Raw genomic sequence first — 21084 nt, 5'->3', positions numbered from 1 at the left:
TACCAGGTCCCTGCCTCACTGCCCACCCGGCCACCTCCCTCATTTATTATATTGTAGAATACATAACATATTCTTGTTATATTTAGATTATTATTTTAATTAAATAATAGAACAATCCACAGCAGTAGGGGTTAAGCAAAACCTTTCCTGTTTTTCCTATTCTCCCTTCCCTAAGGAGGGCTGATACAAAGGAGAAATGGCTCAGCTCCCTTTACAAGATCTGTCCTGAGCTGGTGCTCAGACCTCGTGGTGTGGCAGCCGTCCTCGGGCTGTTTCACCAGAGCAGCGCTCCAAGAACGGCAGCACAGCAATTCTGCTTTGTCTTACTGTCAACTCTGGTGAAAAGCAGCAAAGTAGGAAGGCTTTGCTTCATTCTCCAATGCGCAGCAATAAACTGACATAGCACAGCTGCAGTCTGCTCAAGCTGAAGGAAGGAAGAAAACAATTTGGGGCTCACATCTGTGCAGCAACTATTAAGAGAAGCCACCCATGTCTGTTCCACCAAAGAACTGACCCTGCTATGCAGTTCACTTCTGCTGATGACATTAAGTTTAGGAAATGCTCAGCATGTTTATTTTGCAAACAGCGTTTTGCTTGGAAATTACAAAAGAATCAGAAGTGCCACTTGCTGTTAGACAACATTATAATGCAAAATGAAGCACAACCATTGTGACAGGAGATCACAGTCATTAACTCAAGAGAGTTGGCAGTCTTCTGATATTGAGTAGATGTTTCTCAGATTCAACACCCTGGAGTCTTGGGATCTGAAAAATCTAAATTTTCTTCCTTTCATAAAGCCTTTTAAGCAGCCCACGGAACTACAGGATTTCAAAGTTATGCACCTAGATTGCAAGTATACAGATTTAAACACTTTATGCTTAAGTATAATCTATTTTGAGGACAATATTATGATTCTGAACACTAGGTTTGATAACTCTGAACAACCAGCACACGAGACTTCCTTATCACTACATCAAAACCCAAATCTTTCATTGCTTTACCTTTTTAAAATGGTTTATGACTGCTTACAAAACAAAGACACAGGAATTCTCAAAGCCATGGGTCTAACTTCCGTTTTTGTTAGAGCTGTACAATTGTGACAACTTGCAAACAGTTGTGATTGATGTCAGAATGATGCAGAAATCACAATCAACTCATTTTTACACGATAAAATGGTCTTTTTAACTTTTTAAATCCATCTCTGATCTGAAAATATTTTGAGGATATTCACAAGGGGTTTGTCTGTGTTATTGTAAAAGCACCCAGCAGTATTCTTGAAACACTTTCTGTCTGAAAAATGTGTTTTCCAAATAGAGCCCCTGAAAAGAACACAGATGGATCTATGCAAAATCTGGTACTTCTGTAAGAGGCCAAATAGGACACGTCAAGTGGCAGAGGAACAAATGGAGATGGTCACATCCTTGAAGGTGCACCAGCTAAAAACCCCTGAAGACAACACAAGATTGGCAATCACTTACTGTCTTCATGCATCACTTATCCTAAGAACTAGTAGCCCAAGAAAAGTCAAAGAAAAAAGGAAAAAAGAAACCAAAACAAAGATAAACAATCCAAAGGTTACTACCTTGCAGTACATTTGGAGTGCCCACCCTTTCCAGTGATATCCTGGGTTTATGCAGCATATGGAATATCCTCCCTGGCCAGGCCACTGACGGGAAACATGAGCAAGTTGCCAGGACTGAGATGAATGAAACTTAATGACAAATGGGGAAAAAGTCCAGAACATTGATTCCTTCTGCCTTGCCCGGTTTGCCTGCACAGTGATAGTGCCACAGTCCTGTCAGTGCTGCTTGCACTAATTAGATCTGCACGGCTAGAGTGGAACGTATTAAGGTTAAGAAAAAAAATTACCCTCTGAACCCACTGGTACGCATCCAGAGGAACTGTTCATTTAAACTTCAACTTAAAGTCATATTTATCTTTGTGCTCTGAAGACCAATATACCTCATTTTCAATTTAACCTCCCCTCTTTTACGCTTTGTAGAAGTTGTACAAGATCATTTATGCAGAGACTTAATATTTATGAAAAATTCAAGCAATTGGAAGAGCCAACATTTCAAAGGGTCAGCAATCAATGCACACAACCCCTACTGCCCTTCCAGCTGGAGAGATACAGACACAATCTGCCAAGTGCACGTTCTGGATTCCACATCCCTGGCACGGCGAGGAGAGGGAGAGCTGCAAAGAGGGGAACGTAGGTCAGACCCTCGGGCAATGTAAACTGTAAAAATAAATAACTCCTCTGACTGCAACCAGCTCACAGTCAGTCTCCAACACTCACTGCAGTCACTGGGGCAGCCCAGAAGGCAAAGAGGTTTCAGGAGGAGGGGGCAGACAGGAAGCCATGGTGGGGAAATACAGCATTCCAAGCTCGGAACGGGGATGGAGACCTGCCCTCTGCTCCTCTGGAGCTCCCCCTCAACATGCCACACTTCCCAAGAAGCACTGCTCACCAGAGAGCACAAACCAGCACGTGTCAAGCTGACAGACCTACCCACACCTACATTTTTTTATTTTAGGAGTAAATCAGGGGTCCATCATCTAGAGATATCTTCCAAGCACAGACAAAAAAGCCTACATATCTTGCAGGCTGCATTTGGCCCATGGGTGCAGTTTGTAAAGTCACCACCTCTCCTCTCCTAAGCAGCATGGAGTAATTCAAAGCAAAAGCCCAGTGTGAAATCCCCACACAAATTAAGTACTCTCAAAACCTTCATTTTTCCAAGACTGATTTTATAGCACTTTGAGACGGTCCAGAGACTGCCATCTGTACCCTTCATCCACCAACATCCACCATTTCCATTATTCTGTAATCTGACATGCAGATTTAATGGCTTTATATTAGGTGTGTTCTGAAGGGAGTCTGAAAATCAAATTCCTACTCCTAGCACATGGAAGGTTAAAGTGGCTCTTTTTATAGGCTGTCCCAGTCTCAGCAATATTGGAATATGTAATGGTCACAAAATGCCGACCTACAACCTCTGGGTGTAATACGAAGGTGTTATGCCTGGCTTTACACATAGAACAGTTGGGAGCAAAGTACCTTAAATAACCTGCCAAAGGTCATATGTGGATCTGGAGATGACCCACACGCCTTTTGCACCTCACTCGAGAAACCACCTTTCTTCCTGCTATGATTAAGGGGATTTTCATGTAGTATAAACAAAAGTGAAATATTTCTTTCCAGTGGAAAGGCCCCAAAACTACAGGTACACATAAACATCAACTTTTAATCATTTCAAGAAGCCTTGTTTAGAGGTAATATTGTAGCCACTTATTTACAGTAGTAAGACACAGTATAAATATGCAGTAGAACAAAATTACTTAATTAAGGAGGAAAGCAGCACATGAAATTCAGAGTGCCTGCCACAAAATTAAAGATAAAATCATTTCAGCTTGACAAACAATACTTGAATTGTACTTTAGTAGATGCTTTCTTAATGTCTTTGCATCCTTTCCATTCCCTCTCCTTCCTATCTGACCCCAAGTATCTTTTCTGTGCTGATATCCTCAAAGATCTGTAAATCCGCAGTGAAAGGCCAACAAAAAAATTTGGAGCAAACACAATGTGAGATTTCAAATACAAATTACAAATATTAATATGCAACAGCATTTCTTTTTCTTGTTTGGATTTACAACGAGTAGAGATCCATTCCCTTTCCCGAAGGGAGCCGAGCGGGCTCTTGGCGTCGTATGCGACCGCAACCGTAAGTTAACAAAAGACAGTAAACTCACAAAGCTTACATGCAATACTCGATCCTAAAGCTCTTTTCCAATGTGAGTGGTTCTGTGAGTAATGGAAAATTAAAGCAATATGCCCACTTTGCCTGAGCCACTGCCTGCCCCAAAAGCCGCCCCTGCCACGGCTGCGGCAGCTCCCGGTGCTGCAGAGCGGTGTCACAGTGCCGGGCAGCACACTCGTAACCCAGAGCTTACTGAAGCTTTGCAGATGGGAGATAAGCAATACTTTATAGTTCACTCAGATGTAGATTATGAGCCAGGGAAAAGAAAGCTTAAAAGGTGAATGGCTTCTTCTGGCATTAGCTGAAATCTCTGTATAGCCTCCAAAGAAAGCCGACAGCGAGGTCAAGCTACGGTATGGGAATTCTATAGTCAATAAAAACCCCTGTTTTTTAAGCTCTGAGTCAGAAAAATTCAATGTGGGTGACCACTTATTGAAAGGGTCATCATCCAACAGAGAGAAAATTGCTAGAGCAACAAAGAGCCCAGAAGTATTGCTCAGTTTATAGAAACCACAAAGAAGGATGAATTCTAAATCCGTCTCCTCCTAGTATTAATCTAGTTTACCTCCAAGGATCAATTTATCCAGTAGAAACAGCATTGTGATGGTGCAAGCAAGTTCCTTCTCCAAAACCTGAACTATAAAACAAAACTGTTTTATGACTGCATGCTGACATTTACATATTTATTTAGCACTGCAAGCACAGCTCCAGCACTGCATTGAAAATCAAGGATAGATGGAGGTTGTTATCCCAAGACAGTTTTATTTCAATTTTCCTCCATGGAACAACTTTCTTTTTGCTGTTCTCCAGCTGACTGCACTATGTGTTGGCACTCTCAGGATATTTACAGAATCAGAGCTGAGGAAGACCACTTAGAGATTTCCCTCTCAGGGAGGAGTTTCAATGCACCTGCACATGAGGCTATGCCTGCACCAGCACTGCCAGAGAAACATCAATCCCAACACAGCACTGACCTTGCCCAGGCACTCTCCTACCAAGAACATCAAAGCAATGCCTGAACAGGCTCCTCATGGATCCTCCAGCAGGACTTCCCATGCATTAAATGACTCGCGGTGAAACAAAGCCAGCTCAACGAGTCTTGTAGCAGAATGTCCCACTGCAGTGAAATAAAAACCTCTCGTACCTGCAGGCAGGGATCCCTCCCCCACAAGAACAGCTTTGTGCAACTGCTCCCCTTCCTGATTCTCATTCTTGAACCAGTTATATCCTTCTGCTCCTCACTTGCTCGCACTCGTACTCCCAAAGCAAGGAATTTGCTTTGCTAATTAGTGCCATTAGGGAAGATGGGGAACACGAAGCACAGATTAAAAAACTGTTCAGGCTGGGTTCTTAGCACTTCACCCTTGTGATATATCCGTGTTGTAAGCTCTGCAGTGAACAGCACTTGACTCAGCCTCAGTTTGCAGCAGAGAGAAATTAATTGCAATCTAATAGGATTCAAATTGGTACAAGGGATCCCATCATTACGGGACAAGACAGAGTAAAGCTGCAGTACATTAGCAGCCAGCAAACGGCTCCGGTCAATGCAGTGGAACAGGCAACACCATGCCTCAGACATGATGAATTGATACTTCAATAATTGTAATTTATTAGTTGGTGCTGCTGAACTAGCACATGAACCAGGTGGGAACGGGCTGAACCTGTGCGGTGTTTGCGGAAGGAACAACATTCCTTTTGCAAGGTCTAACTTGAAATAATTTTACACTGAAGTGAAGATGTGTCAGCTTAATTCAAGCAGCAGTTATGTGTACTGAAGGCTGAAAGTGTAAATCAGCAGCAGACTGGGTAGCAGAAAGCTCCCAATATCAAATGTCAGTGGAGTTGCTCCCTTGCTACGCAGCCTTTGACAAGTCACCTGTACCTCTGGTGCTTCAATGAAGGCAGGTACAGCGCTGGGTCAGGAGCAAGATTCCCTTCACAGGCCATATTCATCCTCTGTGCTTAGAGCAGAGGTAAACTGCAGTCCCTTCCTCGCTGTATTTAAAACTGACACTGGAGTTAGTACACGAGACTGGCCCGTGGATATTTAAAGTCATGTGTGACAAACAGGCTTTATGTAATGAATTATGGTTAAGCTGCAAGAATAAACCTGACAGACATGCACATGCATTCACATTCACACAAAGCCCAACTGTCCCACTTCCACGTGAGCAGCTCCAAGGGAACACCTACAAAGCAAAGCAAAGGTTGGGTTGTGACATGGATGAATGCACCCACAGCCATTTCCTTCCAGGTAGCACACACGAGGTAGCAGAGCCCAAGGCAGCCAAGGTTAACAAGCTGGGATCCCCATGGGCCGGCATTCCTGCTCCTCCTCTCTGCTGAAGCCTGTGCCACTGAATAGCCGTAACTTCCTGCTAAATGAGGCGCTCATTCCCATGCCTAGGAACGCCACACTCCCCGTGGAGTTTGCTAGGCAGGCAGAATTTTAAGAATTTGGAATATTTTCCAGTTAGTTTCAGCAAACAGAATGCAAGCCACCAACACCGGAGGTGCCAACACAACCCACCGGCAGCTGCTATTTCCCTCCCATCTTCTGTTAGGAAAAATCTTTTGGATGCCAAACCCCCTGAAGCTCAGATCTGCCACCCTCACACTCAGACCTTGACAACTCCTTTTGCCACTTCTCACCTGAGGTCAGGGTGGAAAGCAAAGGGCTCCTGCACTCACTGCAGCAGGACCAGAAGACCACATGAGAGGTGGAGGTCTGGGTCTCTGAGCTAAGGGCAACACAAACAAATACCACTTCTGGGAAGAATAAAAGAAACGAATTAACACTGAATTGCAGATTTAATTTTTTTTTTCTTGGCAGGCCTGTTTAGCTCACTGCAATCAGCTGAATGTACATTTCATACTCTAAGCTCATAATCAAGTGGGGCTATTTCACAGCAGTAGAACCTGAGCCCTATTTCAAGCTTCCTTAACTGGATCTATTCCTTCCTAAAGCTACCCAAGAAGTCATTTACCAAAGACAGAAACCCACAAAATTACACATTTAGTACTTCTATCCAGCTCTTCACCCTAGAAGACTTTTAGAGGGTATATAATTAAGAAAAAGAAAATGGTTAGGCTTAAAAACTGGCTCAGCGAGTTTGCTATCAGGATCCTTGCCTGGGTTTGTACAGTGGAAACACCCTCAGTACTCACACCTAGTTCTCAATCATGAGATGATGATTAATAACAGCATTAGATCATCCTCAGCAATTGCCAGAGCTTTCTGCAAGGTTCTTGCTGGATTAAATCATTGAATGGTGCTCAGCACCTCTGAGCAAGCCCTTGAAACCTGATGCTGGCATCCATCCAGGGCACCTGACCTGGCACATTCATCTGGCATGATGTAGAAATTCTGACTTGGATGGAGTCACTTCCCTCATGCTGTCCATCTGAACCAGCTCGTTGTGCTCTGACTCAGCTCTGAGCTGATGTGCCACTGCTGTTTCCAAACCCAGACAAGCCTATGGACGATGAGGTTCCACAACCTAAGGCTGGCCCCTTAAATCTTGCAAGACCGAGGCTCCTACAGCATTGACCTCTTCTCTTCCTTCTTTAGGCTGAAAAAAGAGTGCTGTATTTTCCTGTATGGTAATAATCATGTCCCCCGCTAATTTTCTTTTGCGTATTGCAAACATTTTAAAGGTGAAGCAAAAATTATTTTCTCCCTATTACAAGACAACCAGTCACACAAAGGATGGCCAAGCAATTAATCCTCCTGGCCAATAATCTAGTAGCACAACTTGGTAGCAAAAATCCTTTAAACTCAACAACTTTACCAACTAGCTACTGGCAAAAATACAGCCTCTCCTCCCCTCCCAGACAGAGGTTTTTTTGGAGGAGAACGAAGAGAAGGTGTTTTAAAATTATGTGTCCGGAAACATAAGAAAACCCCAACTCAAGATACCAAATACCATCATGCTAGAGATCAAGATTCGTATTCAATACAGAAATAAAAAATATCACATACCAGTTAATTCTTTACAGAGCGACTACTAGGTGAAAGACACTATCTGATAGTGAAAAATAATGTATCACTTGCTGAATTTTTATTTTAACATATATAGTTCAGCACTGGAAACAGCTCATTTTTTGAATAGGTAGAAAGAGAAGATTGACTTCTAGTGATTAAATCCTAATTCTATCAGAACAAGCTCCAAGTCAACAAGTGCGTTAATACTTAACTAGGAATTAACTAAGGGCTCCCATTTGTGTAGTTGTATTAACAGCCTTTGCTGCATGAAGCAAGTGAAAAAGCCCTTCAGCTTTTCAGCAGGTTTAGCAGATCCACCCCAGGCCATTACAGCACATCTCCACAGGTCTCTGAACAGCAGGATACACCCGATCAATGTGGGCCACGTGCTGCTGAGTGCTGCAGAAATCCTCTCCTACATCCTGCAAATGAATGCAGCTGAAGCAGTAGAAATTCCTGTTATTGCCTATGTAAGTTACAGACATTCTGCCAAAATAAATAAATAATCGCCATTAGGAAAGCGAGCACATGATGCCACAAAAAAGGAAGCCTCTGGAATGATCAGAAATCCTATTTTGAGTTTCATTAATGGAGCACAACAAACATCTTAAAACAGCTTGTACATTTTATGTGCCTCGATGTATCAAAGTAGAAGAAAGACATTTATTCTAGTGAAAGGTATCAGAATATGGAAATGAGAAATCAGAGTAAACTCAGTATGTGGGATTTGTGTAAATCCTGAAGCGAACAAGGAGCACATTGCATCAACAAGACACTGGCATTTAGGCTCTCAACTAACTGAATCTTTATGGGGGCGATTTCAGCCCCATCCAACCACCCATGGACGCTTCCAGGGATGGGGCAGCCACAGCTTCTCTGGGCAGTCTGAGCCAGGGTTTCAGCACCCTCTCAGGGAACAGACTCCCAGCACAGTTTATCCTCTTCCGTATTTTTTATTCATAGGAAGAACACATACCCGTGGTTCAGACTTCAGAAGCACCAAGTTTCAAAGCAATGAAACGCTCTCATGGAAAAATAATAATTTGTGACGACCAGTTATTGTAGGACTGTAAATAAATTCCTATTCTTAAAGTACAGTGGCCGGTCAGTAAATGTTGAGAGTGGTGATAATTGTATAACTGAAGAAAAGTTAAGGGAAAAAAAAAAACCACAATTCAAACAGCCAGGACTCAAAAGTTGCAGGAATAAAAATGGGTTTTTGAAATCATTTTTACAAAGCTATGTGATAGTTGGATGAACACAAAGCACTATAAAGATAGCAAATTCCTGAAAAATATTATTTCCCTGTTTCTTGGGTCAGTAAAGCCCCTACTAACAGCCAAAAAATATCTGCTTTTGGCTCTGCCTTAGGCTTATGCCTATTTGAGATTACCCAAGGTTGTCAGACAACAATGTAGTTCCTACTAAATAACATACATACAAAAAAACCTCCACCAACAAAAAGACCCACCACAAAATATACCAGTGTTTTTTTGTTTGTTTTGTTTTCTCTGGGACAACGCAGACTTTATTATATCTGCTATTACAATGTGACTATAACAATGTTCTCTAACAGGCAGCCCTAAGGTCAAATGTGTTCCTTGATCAATTTGCTAGAGGTCCCTGGTGCTGCTGCTGTGGGTAGACTGTCTGGGGCGGGGGGGGATAATTCCTTTATTTCTTTGCTTCACTATAAAGAAAAAAAAAAGCTGTCACAAAGATGTTTTTCTTCTCCCTCTGCTCTTGACAAATCAGGTAAACAGGGAGGGAATACCCAGCTGTAAGAGACCAGCATTTGTACAGATATATAAAACCACACGGTTTATTTACTGAGCTACTCAACGCAGCAGGACGATTCAGAACAAGGCTAAGGGGATTGGGAAGATGTCTTAACAAAACACCTGCAGTACTTTGCATGAGGACAAATAAAAGGCACGCTGGATGTGAGAGTCTGTGGTCACCTTTGTACAGGAATTTAACAGTTCAGTACATTGCTACAGTCAAAAAACTCCGACAAGCAATAGCACTAACTCACAGATGCTCTGAGCAGCGCAGACATCACATTAACCCTCTCCCAGTTTTCTCAGTAAAGCAGTGACTGTTGGTCTGGTTTTGCTCAACACACCAGTATCAACCAGTAAGTCACAGCTCTACCCAGAAAAGCAGATTTGACACCGGCAGACTTGCTACAGAAATCACTCCAGGCTTGCATCAAGCGGCAGGAAAGGAGTTCATCTCATCGGCCACAATGCTGACACTCTTACTCATGCCTGACTGCACGACTTGAGTTTCATACGTTTTGATTTATTTATTTTCACTCTGTGTGAGGGTTTTAGTCACAGATTGGCACCGACATTAACGGGAACCATCCCATTCAGCCCCACAACCTGGAGTGAGTCTGGAGCTCCACTGCCTCCAGTTACTCGTGGGTGATTCTAGGGATTGTCTTTGCTTTGAACAAACATTCTAATTCCGGCAAACAGCCCCTTTAAAAGACACACCCCCTTAAAAAAACCCCCACATTTGCTAACGGCCTATAATGGGTCTAAATAAAGCCTGAGCTGTTCCTTACTCACGCATAACTTCATTGCTTCTGTTCCCTGCCTGGTTGGCATAATTTGCAGAAGGGTTTTAAGCACGGACAGTTGAACCACCCACACCCTGCCTGAACTAAAAAGCTTAATCCCAGAGCCCCTTTCTTCCTCTGTGATAGCTAAATGTGGCTTTTATTTTGATTACTGGTCCCATCTGCACTGCCAGTTTCAACTCATGAACACTGAACTCCAAGCACACCCCCTCACAGATTAGGACAGCGTCTCACCCAATACAACGCCTAGAGAAGGTTTAAAATCTGGCAGAACTCCAACCTTCACATTTCATGTGGCCAGAACAGAATTCCCCCTAAAACAGCAGACTCTATGTGTAAAAACCCCTACGTCACCACACCTGGTAATTAATTAGCACACACCTTGGAGTGCTCCAAAATCAGGACATTGACAAAGGACGAGCAGGGGCCACAAAGAAAAGCTGTCAGCTTCTTCCAAGACCACGCATTCCCACTCGGGTGCCATGCCCTGAAACAATTTTAATTCGTCTTTCTCTTTAAGCAGAGACAGCACTGCCACTGCCGATGATACGACAGTGACAAAGGAGGGCTGAAATTCAGACCCAAATTGTTATTCCCCTCAGCTAGGCAGTTATGCACAAGAAACACTGCTTGTAAACACTTCTTTGTCAAACACTCAATTACAAGCTGCTTTATGAACAAAATGAGGCAGTCGAAAGGAAAGTGAGAGACGAAAAAGGGGAAAGCAATCTCCAGTGGCTCACAGCCATCACACCACCACGGCCCAGGAACGTTCCAGGTCACACTGCCAGCCCCTCTGACAGAGGGCACGGACACATGCTGGGCAAACACCAAATCCAGCTCTGCAGAACGGGGTTTGGGTTTTGAGGACCTCAACTTTGTTCTGCTGTTATCATTATTTCCTACGCGGTAAGGAAAGAATAACTGGTTTATTTTTATAGTGTCCCCTTTTGCAGACTGAACCAGGAAGAAAAGGAGCCCATGTACAAATGTGGAACAAGTTCAAAGCACTCAGTTCAGGCAGCACTACCAACAAGACTCTCTTTGTGTCATCCCCATTTACACCTTTATACACCGAAATTGCTCCATATGAGCTAAAAAGTAGCTGGAAACTGGAACATTCATTTTTTTCATGTTAAAGCTGCAGACATACTCCACAACGTCCAGCTAAGCAACCTCCAGCTTCAATATGAAAATGACTGAAGTTCTGACTCCAAAGAGATATTTCTGACTGACACTACAGCCAATAAATGTCATGTTAAATTATAAAATACTGCCCTATGACCACTTGAAAGTTTTGAGAATCAACAGAAAAACAACTTGATGGGATCTAGTACCACCTTCCAGGAGGCTGCACTGTTACAGCATCACAGGGCTGTTCATCATGGCACTGCTCTTCAAGCTGCCCTGGACAGCACCCCCTACTTGATCCATTACCTCGTCCCTGGATTCTTTTGGCAATATTATTCCATATTGGATAACATTTCCCCTGCAAAGAGTTTTTTCCTTGTTTTCACTATTCAGTTCAGTGAGTCAAGCAGAGCTGTAAGAGGAAACATCAGAGAGCAAAATGAAACCCATTGCTCATCTTTAGCTTTAGCTGGCAATGGATCTGCAGATGAAGGAAGAATTGAGCCTGTGCTCCTTCCCCTAGAGCTGAACTGAAACCCTTTAACCAGAAGAAAGTGGAATGAGGAAGAAAATGTGAAGATAAAATATTTGGTTTTAAACTAAAAAACCTGCACATATTTACACAATTGACTTTAGACACCAACTTTTGGAATCCAGCAGCTACCCAAACAACACTCTGCTTTGTAATCTCAACAATTCCAACTGCAGAGAAAGCAAAATTGAAAGAAAGGTACTGAAATAAAGAAAAAGAAGCCCTAGCTTTTGCATATAACAAGAGTTTATAATTCCTAAAGTTAGCACAGGAAACCTTGCTAGGATTTTTTTTAATAAATTAACTTCAAGGCTCAACTTCAGAAAAATTTTAGAATCAACTTAGAGTGCTAATAAGCTGGAAAAACCTACATACCAACATATTTCACCTCCTGGGTTAAAAGATACATACCCAACTACACCTTAGGACTCTCTCAACCAGTAAGTTTGGAAGAGCTTTAAATCTATCACAAACCCCTGCTGGCTTTATTTAATTTTTATGCTTCTTTAAGACAATACATTAGGGAAAATAGACTGATTCTGCCAAAACAATTGTGTAATGGCATTCACCTGCACAGCTACTAATAACCTTGCTTGAAGGAAAAAATACAAGTGCTTATTTTACCTAAGAGATGCCTTCAAACCAAAGATGTGCTCACTCAAGCTGAGCATATTCTCAACAGCTCATGTAAACCATCCATCAGGCAGAAGCATGAAAATTATCCCCCTTAAGAATCCACCCAGGGAGAAGCTGAGGGATGTGGGTAACACTGCCCGAGGCTGCAGTTTGGGAGGCGAGAGCAACTGAGAGGTGGAAAACAGCATCATCTTTGATAGGCTTCCACAAGGAAAGCCAAGTCAGCTGGACCAGTGCCACTGAATGACTTCAGGCAAAGACTGGCAGCTGCCAAAGCAATCCTGCTACAGCTCCTGGCACACACTGGGTGTCCCACAGCCTCCTGCAGAAGCTGAGATCCATGGCTAGCAGTCAGCAAGGACAAGTTCTGCGTGAGGAAAGCAGCAGTACCTCATGAAAAAGGTATTTCTCCTGCCTCAACCACACGTGACATTGGGATGTCACTTTGTTTTAAATCAGCTCAGATTTAGACTGGAGTGGCACAGATGGTTTAGCCATCGCACTGGTAAGTATGCTAGGAGAAGAATATTGGCTGTCGGCATCAGTTGTGCTTATTTCACACCAATAAAAATACCTGTGATCATCCCAATGATCAGACATGTGGTGCAGGCAGAGGAACAGAGGCTACAATTAGGTAACAGATCCCAGCCTCTTTAGCTAAAATATTGGGCAGCTAGTGCTTAAATCAAGATGAAGTAACCTTTTTAGATGCTTCTTGTCCAAATCAGAATGATAACACCCAAAAAGACTGTGGCTTCTTCAGGGTCCCAGCCCCTCCTGCAGCATCCACACTGAACCCAGGAATAAAGTCTCTACACATCTCACAGGACACCTGGAACATGTCCTGTCTCACAGCTATGAAGAGATGTACAATAAAAACCTCCAGCCAGGGCTCTGAATCTATTCAAATAGCCCACACTACTCCAGTTCTCAATTTGCTAAAATCACAAGATCCAATAGAAGCGCTCTATCTTGGTACCTACTCCAAAAGAAATATACAAATAAAACAAAGTGAGAGAAAGAGAGAAGGAAAAGAAAGAAGACTAAGTGCATTGTGTCAACAAATTATATTTAACAGAGAAAAAGATACAAGTGGTTATAGCTTCATGTAAATTACTTCATGTAATTAAATCCTCTTCTCTAAATTACAGACCATTTAACTCTTCTTTTATAACAATGTAACCAATGACCACCAACAACCTTTTTTATCACATCTAATGCCCATGTAAGTTGTTAGCAATGAAATTTCCTTTTTATTTCTCCCTTTCAAAAGAAGCTGCTGTAATGAGATTCATTCACAGCTACTTAGAGACTGTCATCGAGAAGACAGGATAGCCTTTATTATTTGTTTCCCTTTATTCTGCTCCTCTCTGAGGCTGTATTTAAGCAAATGCTACCTAAAGTCCTTATCAGTCATCTACATGCAGGCAGAGAAGGTAAAGGCGACGAGCAAGAGTTTTAAAACATGGAGCTTATAACTGTTTTGATTCTCCACATGCATACAGCAGCACTTCCTAACACTACACCGGCGTGGCTGAACTATCTCCCTACCACTTGAATTTTCTGACCTCTCTTAGCTCTGAAACCACCAGGAACATCAGGTCAGGATTTGTTTGCAAGCCCCTGTTTGCCGGGGACCAGTCCTGCCCGATGGGAGCTTCCCCTGGCTTGGCCCCCGTGGGAATTGCCTCTGTGTGTGCCCAGTTCCAGAGCTCTGCTTGGCCAGGCTTCACTGGGGCTGCAGCTCCTGCATCTCTCCCATGGGAGCCCCTGAAGCCGCTGCAGCTCAGCTCCACTGCAGGCAGTGCAGAAAGCCCCAGCACAGGAAGCACTGGTAGCATCCCGTGCTTTCATCAGCCTGCTCTACAAATCTACTCCAATGTGTCCTGAAAGTGCCAGCAGCCACCTGGAGGCCTGAACCTCGCTGCTGCCCAGGTGCTGGGAAGTGGGAGAGGTGAGTGGAGATGGGAATTTTGGAGGAGAGGAAAAGCAGGGACAAAGGAGGCAGAAGCTAGTGCTGCAGGCAAAGCCTTGGGGTCTAGTTGTGAACTCAGCATAGTTGATGCTGAAATAGCAGCAGTCTGATCCCTAAATGCACAGCAGGGAGCAGAATGCATGTGGCAAAGCACTGCAGCACTGCATCCCCACAGCCCCGCAAGCCCTGCCTGCTCTGACACCCAGGAACAAACCCCCACTCAAGAAAAACCCATGGCAGTGAAATGCTGGCCAGGTGAGCCAGCCCTGCCTAACCCAGCACAGGCACACCAAGGAGCTGCACCCTGAAGTGGCTGAGCCTCTCAAAAAGAATCAGGAGAGCTCAGGAACAAGGGGGACACATGGAGCAGCAATGCTGGCAAAGGAGGGTCAGCTACAAAAGGGGAACCCACTGGGCCAGACAAGCAAGCATTTCACTGTTCAACTAAAAAGACAAAGCCGCATTCTCTTATATATCACACTTCCAGCAGCCAAAACAAGCTTTACATCGCTGTTCACAAAAAAAATTTGCAGTGTAGTAAAATCCAGCATATGCTTCTGTTTCATTCTTCACCATTAGTCTAAAAATAGTTGGACACCTCACAGTTCTAATAAGCATGACCCCTTCAATTTACGTTTCCCTGCCAGAACTGCAGAGGGGTTTGTAATACATTTTTTCTGGCTTAAGCAAAGGCCGCCTCCTGTCACAGTTCCCAGAGGGTTTATGGCACAGTTTTGCATTACTCCTGAAGCAGTGTGTTACAGAAATCTGTTATGGAAGCTGTGCTGTAGATCTCCAAAGGTGGCTACAATCCCATGATGAAGTTACCTGTGCCACAGCTATAATGGAGACTTTAATGGTGTCACATTGGTACAGCATTTTAAGTAAACTACACACACTGCAAAGTTCTCCCTCTGCTGCAGAGAGGGCTCTGCAGCCATTTCAAGAATCTCGATGAATTCTTGGATAAATTTAGCAAAAACAACATCATTTCTTTGTAATAGCAGGGTTTCATTTGGGAAATAAACATCCACTTTTTATTTACAAAGGATTTTTCCTCCTCCTGCCCCTGCTGTGTTATGCCCACTGCTCCCCTCCACTTTGATCCAGAAAACAGAATACCAAGTGCCTAACCAGGACTTAAAGCAGATTTTTAAATTAGTTCCTGACAGTGCAAACAGATTGCTATTGATTGAAAGGAGGCTGATTTTAGGCCTTGGATTAGCAAACCTAATGCCTGGATGCTGTGTTGCCCATTTCAGTACTTTGCACCGTTGCTCCCCAGTGGTTTCCCAGGCAGCTGTGGAGCCTCTGCAGCTGCAGATTAGCGTCAGAGAGCAGGGCAGGGCCATCTGTGGCTGCGCCTGCAGCCCTGCTCAGCCGGAACAAGGGCCTCCTCCCAAATCCCCGGGGCCAGGACCCTGCTCTGCACCCTCATTAGGAGCTTTGGAGCCAGCCAGGCTGTTCCCAAGTTCAGGGTTTGGGAAGGCTTTGCTGCAGCCCAGCACCTCAATGCACCAAGCCCGGTGACCTCCACCACCAGCCACGTCCTCCCTGGATGGAACCAAAGCACTGGGGGAAGCCAAACCATGGCTTTCCCTTCCAGACAGCCTGGCCAAAGCCTGGGACAGAGGCTTCACACAGGTAATGGCACCACAGCCTGGACAGAGGCTTCACACAGGTAATGGCACCACCTTATCAGCCTGCTCTCCCAGCCAACACAAATGCCTACTTAAAAAAGAGAATCGGTGCAAGAGCTTTCATGTCCAAATTGTACGTTCTTGTACTTACAAAGGGAGAAATGGATCCTGCTTTTTAGCAACATTTTGCTGATTAAAAGAAAATGGACTTTTTTCCTCTTGCTTTGTTGTTTAGTTTCAAAGACCGTTTAAATAACAATATCTGCTAACAAAAAGGGTAACATCAATTAGAAACAAAAAGAAACTAGTTTGTATAATTTCAGCGTTCAAAAGCAGTGAAATGCAAACACCAAAGCAGCACACACCAAACCAAACCAATCCCCAAAACCCACATTAAAGGCAACCTTTTTTCTTTCTCTTTTCCTGTTAGCTGACTGCCTAGAATTCATTGGGTTTTAGCAGCTTGAGATACTGAGGGTAACAGAATAAGTTACTGCTATATCTAGACGCTCTTAGACGCAATTCAGCTTCCAATTGCTGCATTATTAAGACATGGAAGAACAGGCACATCCATATCCTCTGGCTAAAGACAAAGACTCCAAAGGTTATTTTTCAGACTCACTCTCCTACATGGCTGCTGAATCTCAGCTAAGAAAAGGACATTTCAGTCTCTGAACTGTGCGCCACTAAGCACACATTGCCTTCAGCCCACCAGTGGCTTCAAATCCAAGCATGATAAATACTATTCATCATCATCGGAAAAATACAAGTAAAACTCAAGCAGCTACATGGTCCTATTGCCCAACCATCAGCACGAGCAATACGATGCCAAAGGAAATTTTCCACAGTATTTCATTAACCAGATGAGTTTCTAGACCGTTTCTCTCTGTCTTGGGAGACAGAGAGTACCACCACCACACACAAATGGGACCAAGGGTATGCAAATGGCTTGAAAAGGCGCTATCAATTTTCACCTAGACATCAGAAGAAACAACGTGCATCCTGGATGGAAAAAATGACTTAGTGGTATCACCTTTAGCTCAGATCAGCATTAACCCAGAGCACAGCCCTCCTGGGGGGCAGGGAGGGTGTTATATCCGTTAATGAATGTCGGATAACGAGATGATGAGCATCACAGAGAAACCACATGAATAGGTAATCAAACTTGTTAATGCAATTTAGCAGTTCCAGTCCAGCAAGAGCCACGGCAACACGATACATTAACCACCGACAGCACTCAGCAGTTTGGGGAAGGCTGGGGAGTGAATGAGACTTGGGAATCAGCTGTGCTTTCCCTCCCTCCAGAAAGCTCTGCTGAAGTCGCAGAGATGCCATGCCTCCAGAGCAACGACCGTGTTAACTCCCCTGCCCTCTCCTCCCAGGCTCCAAACCCAGCACTCTATTTATGAGCACTAAATACGTGCTACACCACCCTGTTCTCCTCAGCTTCTCTGAGACTCTCCCTCATCTCGGGTGATTTAAACAGTGGGTGAGAAAAGGAAGGAGGAGGTGTAAGACACTAATCTTCGTGACAAATGACTATTTGCAGAACACTGTGTTATTACAGCCGCATTTAACATCTAAATATATTCAACACGCTGTGATGCTCCCAAGCTGACTAAACAGAGAGCTTGAGGTTAAGCTAACTGGAAATACCAGCAACTCTTTCCTATTAGCCCCAACTCTTTTCAGAAAGTGGGCTGTGTACAGAAAGGGCAATGGGTCCTAAAGCCCAGGCAAAAAACAACCACAAAACCCCAACTGTTCTACATCCACAGTGCTCAGACATTCAGAGGAATAAGCAACTCCAAAAATGAAACCAGAAAAGAGAATGACAGCTCAGCTAAGGTTAATCAAAGACTGGCTCAAAGTTCAAAGTGTGACTCTCCACAAACTAGAAGAATGACATAGGACACATAAAGGAGCACTGGAACTAAGAGGTTTCATCTCATGTACCTCCTGCTTAATCTAATCAAATTATACATCTGAGCTTTTAAATCCCTTAAAGAAGTGATGGGCTGCCATCTCCACGGTCTGCAGTGTGGTGGGGATTCCTTTCCCCCAACCCCTGGGTTAGCTTTGGACATGGCCTTCTGAAAAGGCAATAACACAACTTGCAAGGAATGTTCCTGTGTTGGAAGCAGTTACAACCCTTCAGAGGGGCTGGATTTACTGCAGGTCACTCTGTCTGCACCAAAATACACAACAGCTTCCACCATTTCTCACTCCTCCACATACCTGATGACTGCAAGAGCTTTTTTTGATTCCCCACTGTAGAACAGCAGTTTTGAATCAGCACCTTTCCCTGTGTACATGTGTTGTAGCCCCAAACTCCGACAAGTCTTGGACAAAAGGACCTAGACTATTTGAAATGCCTTTTTCTCCCTCTGCTTTGTTACAGCAAAAGATGAATGTATTTGAATGGTTTTTATACAGGGCTGAGAGTAATAGGCTGGAAAGGACAGATTGGTTCTCGCAGCCCTCTCCCCATAGCCTGAGATACAGAACAACCAAATATTCAGGAGCAATAGCAATCTGGAAGCTTTGTCAAATGGAGTGAAGTATAAATCTAATTTTCTAAACAAAGCAGACAACCTGGCACTGAAATCAGCTTACCACTTCACACCTCTCTACAAGGATTAGCAGAATGCCATAATTATAATGCCCAATTTGATTTATTAGAGGAGGCTGCATAGAAAAGATGACAATTCAGTAGCATTGTGAAGAGAAGGGATGAGAGTAGAAGGAAAGCTTCAAATTGAACAGTAATTTCTAAGCAACATCTCAATATAATTAGCATTAATTACAGTAAGCTATCCAAATCATGTATAAACCTATGTTTAATAACCCTGAGATGCAAAAATCACTCCCCACATTCCAGGGAACTTAATATTACAGCCAATTTGTCTAGACAGCTTGGCAGGAAATGCCAAAATTCTAGGTGTTAACTTTGTGGTTCCTAAAAAGAAATAAAAATTATTGAACTTGTCTATATCATTTGCATAATGAGTTTGAACTAAGAATAGCCCAGTCTATGTAGCTTAGATTTTGCTGCTACTTTCATCAACCTTACAGACCTCCAAACTTGTCTGGTTTTCACAACTGCATCAGCTAGGATAATAGCAGGTATTTAAAAAACCTCCCTTTCCAACAAGAGAGGAGTTCTAAGTGTGACTTATTTAAAGAGGCACCATGTATTAATGAGTCACTCATCACAGGTTCTCTTTTATGCTCTTTGTGCAAGCTCCTCACTCTTTTTAGAGTTTGTTACTTATCCTTACAGATTAAAAGAAAAAAAAAAAACCACCAAAACTTAAACAACGGAAGTTGAATCCAGGTTTTTATGAATGCGGCAGCAAATCCACTACTTAATCACTGATGGCAGCCAAATACTACTCAGAAGAAATAAGTAAAAGCATCCTCATTTTTCAAAGCTGAAATACCAAAAAACTAAATATTTGGTAAACTAAGGCAGCAGAGTATGAGAGAAATCAGAATCTGCCAGTGCAACAGAATCTGCCGCCCCAGAGGCTTCTATGGAAGTGCCATGAAATCCCTACTGCACATAACAACGTGAAACTGAGCATTAAATTTCATGTAGAAGATGGCACTGTTAAGAACCTTTTCCTGCTGCAGGAAGAGGGAACCTCCCCACTGTCTCACACATCCACAGCTATGCAAATCCCTGCAATGCACTGGATTTCCTGCAGTGTAATTTTAGAACTGAAGAAACAACTTTCACCAGACCATGAGAATTTCTAACTTAAAATGTGATGAGGCCTTCTAAATCAATATGCTGAAATGCAAAAGAGTATGTGGAGAAGTAATAGCAGAGGGCTACATGACACAACCTTCACCATCTTTTAAATGTTAAAGTACTGCAAGTCTGAAAAAACATTTCCAGTAACTGAACAATTCAATCTTTGGCTGCCTGGCACACACACAGGATTAGTTTCACGGAACAGAAGGTGGCTTGAGTTAAACAGCTCTTTTTCTGCAGGAGGAATGAAGAATAAAACCCACTTTTTCATCTTAGCGTGTTTCTTAGCGCAGAAGCAGTGCTGGAAGGTCAAGTACACCGGTGTTCCCACTGGCTGCCGCTTGGCACCCCGTTAAGGACAACTGGGAAAGCGTCCACGGAGAGATGCTGCTGTGCCTGGGGATTGCCAAGCCATGAATGCACACTGAGTCACTAACAAATCTCCCCGCTGAGCAGCAGTTAAGTGATAAAGAGCCTGCCAGCCACAGCGCCTTTTCTTTGTCACCTGCCCCTCTGAACACACTGCGGCTCAGATGGAGTCTCTGGAATAATTCCCTCCAGCACGACAACTCTTCATTCATTAATGCTCTACCGCATTTTAGAACAGTACGGACTGCCCAGAGCACAACTCCCTGCAAAATGACTTTCCACTTCTAAAATACTCCAATAGTCTCTCATCCCCAACACTCTGTTTTGGGGGTAAGTGAAACTTGAGTCACGAGATGGACACAGAATTTTGCAACTTCCAGGTGTACATTGCCCAGCACAAATCCTCTAAAGGAGGTTATGATGTGATGGATGATTTCTATTCATGTTCAAGACCATAAGGGTCACAAATCTACCGTACAAATCACTGCACTGTCTCAAAGCTGCAGGACACAAGGGAGGTCTGCTCCTTCCTTCCTACATTACTTAGTACCCCCGGCTTCCACTTCAGCTTATGGAACCTGCTCTCAACACAGGATTTGTGCACCTGGCCACAAATCTTCTGAGAGGCATTGCTTCCACCAGCACAGGTTACCAGAGGAGCCACTGACATGGACCACCTCACCTACCAGCAAGGACAACACTTGACAG

General features: G+C 43.5%; 1 protein-coding gene across 18 annotated transcripts in view; it reads right to left on the bottom strand.

Moving 5' to 3' along the window:
* FBRSL1 (fibrosin like 1) overlaps positions 1-21084 on the bottom strand; it is a 503813-nt gene that overhangs the window by 346803 nt on the left and 135926 nt on the right. The gene's annotated exons all lie outside the window — the stretch shown is intronic.

The sequence above is a fragment of the Hirundo rustica genome, chromosome 17 (assembly GCF_015227805.2).
Source record: "Hirundo rustica isolate bHirRus1 chromosome 17, bHirRus1.pri.v3, whole genome shotgun sequence".
Classification (NCBI taxonomy): Eukaryota; Metazoa; Chordata; class Aves; order Passeriformes; family Hirundinidae; genus Hirundo; species Hirundo rustica.
The sequence above is the reverse complement of the archived record's forward strand: the minus strand, read 5'-3'. Positions and strand labels throughout refer to the sequence as shown.